Source organism: Leucopleurus acutus (genome assembly GCF_964270905.1).
Source record: "Leucopleurus acutus genome assembly, chromosome: 11".
NCBI lineage: Eukaryota > Metazoa > Chordata > Mammalia > Artiodactyla > Delphinidae > Leucopleurus > Leucopleurus acutus.
The window spans coordinates 64247553-64259795 of NC_139152.1; positions in this window are offsets into that span (position 1 = coordinate 64247553).

Here is a 12243-nt window from a genome sequence, read left to right on the forward strand (position 1 = left end):
TGTTTTTCCTTTGAGAAGCTGAGCTATTTTGTTGTATATCTTTCTCTCCTCCTCTCTTCGTCCTCCCCGTCCCCCCTTGCTACTCTCTGACTCCCAAACTACCTCCAAAATAGAATGGCTCTTGGAGGTTTGCTCTCCACCTGGGGGAGGAATACTCTGTCTAATTTGCATTCCCTCCCTGTGTGTTTGTTGGTTGGTTGGTTTTGAGAAGGCAAACGAGTTAACTTGGGCAAATTTGTTTCACTAGGGAATAGAATATCTGTTTCACTAGATAGAGCCCCAGCCTGGAATAACAACATTCTGTGCATACTTCTCCCCATGATTATTTTTCTCTTGGGAACTTCATGTAGAAATGTTTGTTGATCTAGAACAAGCCTAAATAGTGTAACAATTTTAATTTTAGCTTTCACATGATGATATTTATACCTGATCCTTGTTTTGAGCTATCTTTAATGTGCTATTTTTCATAAATATTATTCCAACCTACCAACATTATTTGACTCTTGCATAGGAGCAAAATACTGAATTAGGTTTGAGAGAATATGAAATAATGCTACCTCTAATGAAATGATAACCTAGTTTGGAGGATTAAACATATAGATCAATAAATAAAACAGTAATAATAACTAGACTGAGAGTAGGAAACAAAACCTGAAAACATTACAGTCATCTGAGGAAGAGATTTTTTTTTTTTCCATTTAGGGTTATTAAAGGAAGTTTTCATTAAAAAGGGTGGAATTTGAGCAGAGTCTTGATGAATTACTGAAATGCTAGTAGTGGAGTTTACACTAATGGTTATTCCTATGATAACAGAATGACAGAAGAAAGGCAGGAAAAATTAGAAAATTATAGATACCTCAAACTAAAGAGTCAATTTGTGTGAATACTTAATACAGTGGTAAGAATTATAACTGAATACTTAGAATGGAATCAGATGAATCTGAGATAATCTGAGCTCTTTGCAATTTATTCTGAAGGAAAAGAGGGTCTACTCATGGTTTTGGAACAGGGATTCAAGTTAATGACACAGAATGGTTCATTTGGTAATGATACGCTTGATACTTCTTCCCAGACCAAGCCCACATCTTCTCTGTCCATTAAAAGAGTCCCCTGTTTACCCTTAAATATGTCAATACTGTAGTGTTCTAGAGTGTTTTCAACTTAACATACAATGGACCATGCCCTGTCCAAACCCTTTAATGGCTCCTTGATGCTTATGGGATAAAGGGAACATAATTTCATATGACTTCCCAGACCCTCCATGCCAGGGACCCTGCCTCTGCCTCAGAGTAATGTTCTGCCATTCTCCACATGAAGAGTATGTGATATCATTGGATGAGAAGCTGAAGAAAACATTAAAATGTGAAAACTGATGTAAGTAAATGTAATACAAGGAAGGGAAATTGCACTTGACTTTATCCAGAGTGACTCAGAAAATGGGGGTAATAATTTAAAAAGCAAAACCAGAAGAAAGCTGAATTGAGAAAGAGAGAATCATTTTGCATTTCTACTTGTTGGGTATGAGAAACTTGCAAAATTACCGGGTAAAAACTTCCTTCGTGGGGTTGATAGTTGGGGCCCAGAACTCAGTTGTGAGCAAAAGTAGATCTAAAAATTGAATTTTGATAATGTTAGGCATTATGGTGAAAGTGGAAGCCACACAGATTATGAAAATTGACAAGGAAATTATGGAGAAAGAAAGTGGTTCCAAAGATCCTTTTGACATTTTATAATGTGCACAATTAGTAAGTGGGTGTAAGAGGCACCTAGAACAAGAGACTGTAATAAATGTCTCCTTCTCATGAGAACAGAGACTTTATTTCAATCCTGCTGTATTTCTGCTCCTGTAACAGAGCTTGGCACATGGGAGAATTTTAATAGGTCTTTGTTAAAATAGCTGAATAAAACATAAAGGCATAAACTCACATGGTACTGAGACATTTTCTTGTAGTGAGCATTTTAGTATTTGGAAATGGAGAAAAATAAGTGAGGTATTCAGGACTCTGGATGGAGGAGTTCTTAGGAGCGTTCAGACCCATTGCTGAAAAGATATGTCTAGAAACCCAACTAAGTTACGAGGCAAGTAATGCTAGAAGGGGATTTAGGCTTGGAGAAAAAGGAGAGTGAGGGACCTGAGACCACAAGGAGAGGAGACACTAGTGTTTTGTAAGCATGAAGAATTGGGAGAGGGAGCATTGTGGAGATTGTAGTAAGGGACAAGAAATTTTAAATTCAAGATCCTGTCTTAGCTCCTTTTTTCTCTCCTTCCGTGATTTATTTTCTGTCCACCCCCATGACTTCAGTTGTCATCCAAATGAAATATACTAAGTGCCTGGCTCAAAAGAAGAATTCAGTGAAATTTGGCTATCACCTTTTCTGGATTATTATTTGTTTATATGCAAAGGCTTCGCACACAAGTTTTCTGACTTCCTTAAATAGCTCCAGATTTATCATTCCAATGCTGACCTCAGACATCTCAGATTTAACTTGTTCAAAATACAATTTATCAGTACTTTTCCAAGGAAAAGCTTTTGTTCTTTCCTGTGCCACAGTAAAGTGCATTGTAAATCCAGTCTTACCAGTTAAAACAGAATCATCAATTACCATTTCCTTTTGGTCATGGTCACATCCAGTCATCATGTCCTACTAATTCCCATTCAGAAATATCTCTAGAAGCCGACTTCCAGTCATCCATACTGCTACCTCACTAGTTTAGGCACCCATCATTACTCCCCTAACCTATTAGAGCAGCCTGCTGTTCCGCTCCTCAGCTGTTTATACGTCTAGACTGTTCCCCACACTGTTGTCATTGCTGTTTTTCTAAAACTAGAATCATGTCACCAGCATTGAAGATATCTGCTGGCTCCTGATTGGCCTCAGGATAAAAACATCCATTCTTTTGCTATGCACTACTCCTTGTGCTGGAGGCCTGGGGTACCATGATGAGCAAGACAGTTGCAAGCTACCTTCTTCTCCTGGCTCCCATTACTTCTTCATGATCATCTGCAAGCAACTCATCGCCATGTTCTCTTTTCCTTCCATACGGGGTTATTACCATCTAAGAGTATTCTGGGCTTTTCCACAATTTCTCCTTCTGTACGTGCTGATCCCGTCATCTAGGAAATAATACCTACCAACATTCAAATGGAAAACCTCTCAAATGCCATTCTTTCTCTGAAACGTGCGTATGTCCATGGCCAAGATATTTCCTCTTACCTGTCCTAGGACTCTGCTTATGCTTCTATTATAGTACTTATCATGTTTATCTTTCTCTTTTTCCTTTACTGTGACTTCCTGTAAACATTTGTTTACCTAAAGCATAATACAGTGCTGGCACATCGTATACACTGAATGAGTGTGAAGCAGTACTGAGAGGCATTTGAGTATTCTGGGGATGCAGTGAAGTCAAAGAAAGGTACAAGCACAGATCTTACAGGGAAACAAACCTAATTTGAATTCTTAAGTCAATAATTTTTTGTTGTAGAACAAGAGCAATCATTCAACAGCCTTTTTTAAAAGAAACTTACTATAATGGAAAATTTCAAGCAATACCCAGAATCAATAGAGCATAACATTATGAACTCCGTCACGTACTCATCACCTGTTGTCAGTTACTACCAACATGTCTAATCTTTTCATCTATACCCGGTCTGTTTTCCCCCTCTCCTTCTGAACTATTCTGATGCAAGTCCCAAATTTCATCAACTTTAATCCATAAATAATTTATCACGTATCACTGAAAGATGTGTTCTCTATTTTATAAGAACTTATAACATCTCAAAAATTTCTTAGTGTCATCATTCAGTCCAAATTTTCCCAGTTATTTCTAAATAAGCAAGTGTTCTTTAAATAGCTAGTTTTGGGGAATCAGAATCCCAATTTCCACATTTCTTGTATTGATATGTCTTTTAAGTATCCTGTGGTAATTTTCCTCTTTACTTCCTCCCTGATATTGCTGTTAAAGAAACCAGTTTCTTGTTCCTTATAGAGCAGGGCTTCTCAAATATTAATGTGCCTATGAATCACCTTAGAATCTTGTTAAAATGCAGATTCTGAGTCAGTAGGTCTGGGTTGAGGCCTGAGAGTCTGCATTTCTAACAAGCTCCCTCCCACCTAGTGCCAGAGCTTTACAGGCCGCACTTGCAAATGTGACTGTAGAGCATCTTACATTCAGGATTTTGCTAATTTCATCTTCATGAGGTCATTTGCCTTGTTCCTCTGTACTTTGTGATATCCTGTAAACTGACAGTTGTATCTAGAATTATGGTTCCCAAACTTGGCTACACAATTGCATCACCAAGGAACTTTACAAAATCTTCATGTCCAAGTCATACTCCAGACAAGATATTAAGCATAAAAGTCCTCTTTTATTGACCAGTTTGTAGAACAATGAGTTATTTCCCTATCATCTTCCAAAAGCTTTTATTTAAATATACTTTAAATATATTAATGTATTTGTATCTATGCATCTATATGTACATATAAAATCAGAATTCTTAATAGAAGAATAATTATATATTTTGTAACGTGTTGATGAATCATTTAAACATAAAATAGGTTGTTTGTGGTGGTGGTGGTTTTTTCTTCTTTTGTCTTTGCTTTTGTTCTCTTTGTAAGAGCTGTGAAAGCATAAGCGTCTCAGGGAAAATGTGCCATCAGTAGCAGTAGGTACACCTTAACACCTGGCACTGACATCTCTGCCAGAGTCTGACCTTCCCATTCCCGGGCTTCTGCCTCTCCAGCTGCAAGTACGGTTGTCCCCTCTGAATCCTGGGGGCCCCGAGTGGTTCCAGAGCAGTTGCTCTTCACTGCAGCTCGCAGGATAAGGAGGTTATTTTCCATGTGCCCAAAGCTTTCCTCGCCCCTTTCTTCTTTTGGACTAAGTATAGACTTTTATCAGACAGGAAAATGCTTTTATCTTCTAAAACACTGCTGCTTTCAGTCCTGCATAATTCTTTGAGACAAGGAAGTAGAGGGTCTTGCTCACTGGCTAGGAATAGAAGAGAGGAGGGAAAATTGTGGAGAACAAAATTAGCTAAAAAAATTTATTTTCTATCATTTATTGTCATTGATAAGAGTATTTTGTTTACATAGCTTTAAAGAGAGCATTTACATTAAAACCCAGCATTAAACTTTACTTTATGGGAATGTGGATGGTTAAACATATGTGTGAGCCACTGAAAATTTACAGTTACTGAAAACTTAGAGATAGTATTTTCTTATGTGTATTTGTCCATAGTAGGGCAAAGATTTTAATCTACAGTCTGTGTAGTAATCAGAGAGGTAGTGTTTAAGCAATGTGCTTCAAATAAAAATAATACCCTTGAATGTAATAATCAACTTCAAATGGGTTTTTTCTTTCTGTAATTTTACAGAATGGGATTTTAAACATAAAACTTATACAAGATCAGGGTACTTTGGAACATTTGTGTAAACTAATTCTGATTTTCAAACCCAGAGGCTTAAAATATAATGAAAACTAAAGATATTGCCAGAAAATGAACTATACTATATGGTTAGCTGAAGGCTAAATTTTTTTTCAACTGCTGCTGTTGAATTTATATCTGTTATTCTCTCACCATGATATCATGAAATATATTGAAGAGTGGGTACTTTAAAAGTGGTATTATAATTATTACAATTAGCATAACACTTCATAAGTTACAAAATATAGTGAATGTATATATGCTTATACACCAATTCAAAAACTCATTCAATCCTTACAATACCCCTGGGAGACAGGTGCTACTGTCCTGATACTTTTATTGAGATAGAAACTGAGGCTCAGAAGAATAAAGGCTCATAGCTGGAAATCAATCTCTTGGAAACTAGAGCTCAGGTTTTCTGATTGCAGATCTTGGTGTGCTTTTATTTTTTTTATGCATAGACTAGATCCAGATGAGATCTGATCTGAGAGGCATAACTAGGTTTAGAACTAGTCATATCTCTGATTAAATAATCAAAAGTGATTTGCTAATGATGTATAACATCATGTACATTTAGATATCACATTTAAAAACTTAAAGTATCTTTACTGCTTTAATCTTATTTTAGTCTTCCAAGAAACCTGAGTTAATAACTTCAACACCCAACTAACAGATGAATAAACAGAGGTCTAATGAAGTTATGGAACTCATCTAAAATTATTAAAAGTTTCATTCTTTCTGATGTTCCAAGGTAACTCTTTCCACTGAAACCACTTCATTTGTAAATACTTATCAAGCCTAAAATTTACTAACAAAATCTGATTTAGTGACCTTTAATCATTTTAAGAATATAGAGCTGTTTAAACTTCTATGGGGGAAAATATGCATATGAGAAAGTAGATTTTTCTTTTATAAAGGAAAAAACCCCAAACCCTACCTATGTCAGCAATTTGTAATAATACAAAATTTGCCACACTGCTTTATGTGTACTGCTACTAACCTTTACCCTACTCATTGATTTAATCCTTTAGCCCAACATTTAGTCATAAAGCAAATTATGAAATAAACATTTGGTGCAAATGAGAACAAACATCATTTGTTTCCAAGGGTAAGTCTATTGACCTGCTTACAAATTACCCTCTGAGAAACATCATACATCAAGACTTTGACTGTTATCAACGTTATACTTCCAGAATTTTCTTTCTCAGACGGACTGGGCACAGAGAAACTGAGCATGTGCAGATGAGTCCCCAGGGCCTCAGGAGCCACACAGTTGTGCAAAGCTCTTCCCTTGAAGTGAGTTGGGCTGAATTAGAAAGCTTTATTTAGGTCCTTCTATGAGATGATTCAGGAGGGAAGTAGTTTTCAGCCCAATTACCACCAGCTGAGATGGGAAATCTGTCTTGATACCTCCATCCTCTTTGGATATCTGAAGCTTAATGGAAATTGGGGAGGAGGGCTCTGATATTTAAAAACCAAACTACTCAGCTAGGTCTCACACTAAGCTTTTAGGCACTTCTGATAGAAGAAAGTAACACCATTGCTCAGAGTGACACCAGAGATTCAATGTGAATCGAATGTGTTCTGGTGATTCTGAAAGTCTGCTGGAAGCTTTAGACAGCCCATCAGCAAGTTGGCCATGTGACTAACCAGAGGTGACTTCAGAACCGCCAGTTTCCCAAACAAGGAAGCCTTCCAAAGAGCCATATGCCACTAGAAGTGTCTGTCACAATTTAGCATCTGCATGTAATGCTTGCTTTCCAGCTTAAAGAAACGGTAAAATGCTTTAGCTTCCTACTGGAATTCTCTCTGCATTCAATTAAATTATGTTATTTTGTGACCAGAGGGTACAATAACTAGTTATGGATATAAAAAACAAATTATAAGTCACTAGGAAACAGGATCCTAAACTTCAGAAGTACATAACCTTGTTGAAATATAGCAGTGTTACGGTATTTAACTGCTCTAAACCTTCCTAGTCCTTCAAGGTCTTAATTCCTGAATAATGAAACCCAGGCATAAGAATGGTACTAAACTATCATGTATACAGGTACGACATAAATATGTTTGTGTTCCCAGGGCTGTTTGCATGTTAACAGAGACCAAGAAACTTTAAGTCAAAATAATGACGCTCTAGGGAATTACTTTCAGGCACCAGTGAACAGGAGGGAGAAGTATATTTCAGGGCCCTGGGGCACTGTTCAGCATCCCAGAAATCATATGACACGAACAGATGACTTACTCCAGCTATATGTAAATTTGGCCCCCGAATTGGGACTATCATGGTCTGCTTGCCTATAAAGCAATAATAATAATATGATAGGATATTTTAGAGCTGTACACTATTTGTTAATACATCATTTTATTTAATCTTCTTAACAACCTTGAGTTATGCAGAGCACTTAGTTTCCCTCCACCCCTCCATTTTTTTTAAAGGAAAAAGGCAGGCTCAGGAGGTCTAGATTAATTTCGGATAAATGACAAGCCTTATGAATTAAAATGAACTTCTGGGCTGAAAAAGCTGAGCACTCATTGGTTATGGTAGTGTATCCCAGAGGTATGCTTGTCTATCATAAAAGGAACATTTTTATTGAGTGGAAAGTGAAAATGGTAGCCATTGCTACATTGGAAAGTGCTATGAGCATGAAATGTAGGGTAAAGCAAGTATAGAGAACAGAAAAAAAAAGTGAAAGGAATTAGAAAAACTAAAGGAAATAATGAAAGGAAAAATTAAACGAAAGGAAATAATAAAAAATGTCCCCAGCTATTCTATTGCATGTTTCTATTATTAGGAAAGGGGAGAAACTTGCTTGTGATCTTCATATTTAAAGATGTTTACCGACCTACTCTCGGTGAGATGTAGACTTTACATTGTGAAAATTGTCTTCCAAAACAAGCAAAAAAAAAAACCCCAAAGAACCAAACCTCACATTCTTAACAAAAATACCTAGTCAGCTGCTGCCAGGTGGTGGCAGAGACAGAGACATCCACAGAGCGATTTCTCCGTGCACACATCAAGTTGTTGCTTAAGGATCAAGCCTGTGGACTGGATCCCATTAACTCCATTTTATAATATACTCTGTTGACCACCATTGAGATATATCCACTATGCAAATAAAATTGGGAGAAAAGAGGAACTTTCAGAATAGTTAGAAAAGTACTTGAAAGCAAGGATTAGGACTAGAATACTGAGCAGGGTGAATAAAGAGTCGGAGTACTCAGAGGTCTTTCAGTACTTTCTGGTATTTTACTTCCTACCTAGTTCTCGACCATATTCCTATGTACATACGGTAAATAATTTGCCATATTTGTAAATGTAAAATGTTAATAGATTAAGTCATATTTTTAAGCCTTGATAACACTATAATATTGTGGAGGAGAGATTAAAACATTGAGGCTTCCATTCCATTTTTCCAGTGTGCTTTTAGGAAAGCTCAAATAGGTAGCATCACTGGGAATCATGTCAATATGCTTCATGCAGATTGAACAGAATGTATCTAAACATGAGGAAAAAGATACATTGGGAAATTGTGTCACATTAGCTAAGATGAAATCCTCCAATTTTTACCTCCATACATATCTAAGATTTGGGGTAAACTTTAGGCCTCCATTAAAGGATAACCTAATTGGTTAACACAATTATCGATGTAGCTCATGTTCTGTTGTTCATGCCAGACTCTTAAAGGAATAATGAGATTAGTTTAAGACAGGAATAAAAGGAGTTCTGAAGGTTAATGAAACCAAGGGTAGCAAAGAAGGAAGATGTCAGTTCTGGCACACCAGCTGTGTATTTCGAGTACAGGAGCATCTGTCTCCTGTCTGTAGGCCTATTACTATTAAATTTGTCAAAGCAACAGCACCTAATGGAGCTTTATTTTTGTTTTTCTCCAATAGAAGCGCGTTTCTTTGAAAAAGGTTGACAGAGGATTCTTAAGTTCATGGAAACCTTGTACTTTAAAAACCTGGTTTCCTTTATACATCCTACCCTTAGACCTTTTGTTTATTGCCTTCACCAAGTCTGACTACAAAATCTGAGTATGGATGTTTAGGGAAAACCCATTGAGAGTACCATCTATAAGAGACTACTCAAATAGAGAAGAAGTAGAAGCCCAGCATGAGCAGGTTATGAGATTCTTGAGGGCCGAGAAAGACAGCATAGCCAGAGGGAGAATCTCAATTAAAGTCAATGAGGAAACCAAATATCGCCACAGAGGAAGAACTGAGGATTGGGAACCAGGTACCTGAGCTTCCTTTACCAAATAGAAACATGCCCCCATCAACACTGGGACACAGTCCTGTTCCCTTCAACACTGGTAATGGTGTGCTAGGACAGATCATTTGTCTTTGCAATTAATCCCCTCTGTTACTGACTTGCTGATTAAAAATTCCAGTATACTCTGTGTACTGCTTAAATTAAGCACCGTCTTTGTAACAGATAAATCCTGAAATATTAGAGGCTTAAGCTAATAGCTATGGTGGAATTGGCTATCTGTCCAGAGAAAATGTTGACTCTCTTTCCTTGGAGTAGAGTTTTTGCGGGGAAGCAACTGTCCAGTTGAGAGCTTGATTTTACAGCCCCACGGAATCAAGGGAAGGGGGCATCTGACTAAGTTTGGACCAATCCTGGTAGAAGTGACTTATCTCACTTCTGGGCGTATCCCCTAGTTAGGGGACCAGCTCACATATGCAATATACTCTCTAACTTCCCTTCTCAACAACCTGTCGAGGTCAGGGAAAATGGAAACTATGTATAGAAGATGGCAAACTTCTTTCAGCTGAATTTCTAAGTGGAGTAGGACCTGTAACATTTGAGGTTTATGAAATTTGCAAACTGACCAATTCTTGATCTCTCTCGTTGATCTAATGCCTGCTAAATTGTCTATTCTATTTTCATCCTCCTTCCTAAGAGCTACAGACAAGGGATTGGCTGGCTGCTTTCCAAATTATTATGTGTGACCGTTTGACTCAATGTTTCGTCACTGCGTAACATGGATCAACAGCTTTCCAAACACCAGTATCAGTTTCCTTGTTACCCAATACCCAACTACTAAGCCAGTGCCACTTGCTTTAGTTTTGGGGTTCTTTTAATGATACCACACCACTTCTGATACCAGTTTCTTTATCAGTATAAACACTAGAAGTGGAGTCTTAGGGTTAACACAGTAACACAGTATCTCACTCAAATAAATGCCAAATGACAGCAGAGAAAGCGAGAGTTCTATTTGACACAGTCATTCAAGGACCCAGGCTGACAAAGGTTTTGCTATCTTCATGTGGTTTCCAGGTCACCTTGGGAATCAACATTCAAGCCCAGACATGGCGAGTGGTAAGATAGTGCATGTGGAGGGTATACGGAATGTGTCAATGGCCAGGCCTGAAAGTACATTACCAGCCCTACCTAGATGCAAGGGACATGTGTAGAAGAGAAGTCTTGGAAACAGTTCCTGGATGGGCAGCAACTGCTCAAACACCACTACACCATAGTCAAGACCTGGTCATCCCTGCCATATTTTATGGCTATCCCAATAAAAACATCAATAACAACAGCAAAACCACAATAATTAGAATAATAAAAGTAACCACTTACTGAACATCTACATGCCAGCCTTTTATAAAGATCTATTTTAATCCTCACATGTATCTTTTAACATAGCTAATACTACCTATTAAAAAAAAAAGAAAAGAAAAAAAGAAACTGAGGGGGCTTTGCAAGTTGGCCAAGCTTCTACTGTGTTACTATCAAACTCACATTTTAAACTCAGCTTTTCTTAGGCCAAAATGTGTGATCTTTCTGCACTATACCTGCCTGTACCTTATCTAACAATAATTTAGAAGCTCTGGTTAATAGGATGGTCAGAACTGAAAATAGAAATAATAAGTATAACTTTTAGAAATTAAAAGGCAAGAGTGTCTTATTTTTCATGTGATATGCATATGCCTAAAATATTCAATAGAAAAATGTCATAAACAAATTCAATAGCTTTCCTATATATTAGAAAAAATTGCTATTTTAGTGATTAGAATTTAAATGAACATATTTTGTAAGGCAGTTCTTTCACCCTGACTATATTTAGAAAGTTATTCTAAGCCAAAAAAAAAAAAAAAAGTACAGAAAAGGCATTAATTACATGATGTTTTCTAGCTTTATTTATACAAGTGAAAGACAGGAGGTAACATAAATAGTAATACCAAATGCATAAACATCCTCTTGATGTAGTCTCACACAACTCTAAAACTTGATCATATTCATTGAAAATACTATAATATATAAAATGCATATGTTACAACAAATTTTAAAAAGTATACTAGTATCCTCTTTATATAACATTAATCAAAACAAAGCATAATGTATAGAAAACCAGGATACACACCAAGAATTAATTGTGGCTATTTTTATGTGAAGGGAAATTGATTGCTTTTTTCTTTATTTCTTTAATTGGGTATTTTTTTTCTCACAAATCTCTTGCATGGATGAATTTTATAGTGGAAAATATCTGACCTTTTATTTCAATGAGTGTGGCAGGAAATTATATTTGTAGAAGTAAGAGTGATTAATGCAATTATCATCTGCAATCAGCACTCTGGGTATAACACCTTCCATGACCTACTCAGTAAATGCACAATCATAAATGTCTATGATATGCTAAGTAGCTCCTTAAACCCTATCAAAGTATGTAGCCCTGAATATTTCACTTTAAACTAGTTCTGTTACTTTTTCTTATATAGAAAATTGAAGTTCTGAACTCTTAAAATATTATAGTTGTACATCATGTGTACATTCATCATCCTTATCATTGTCATCATGTAGATATTTAAC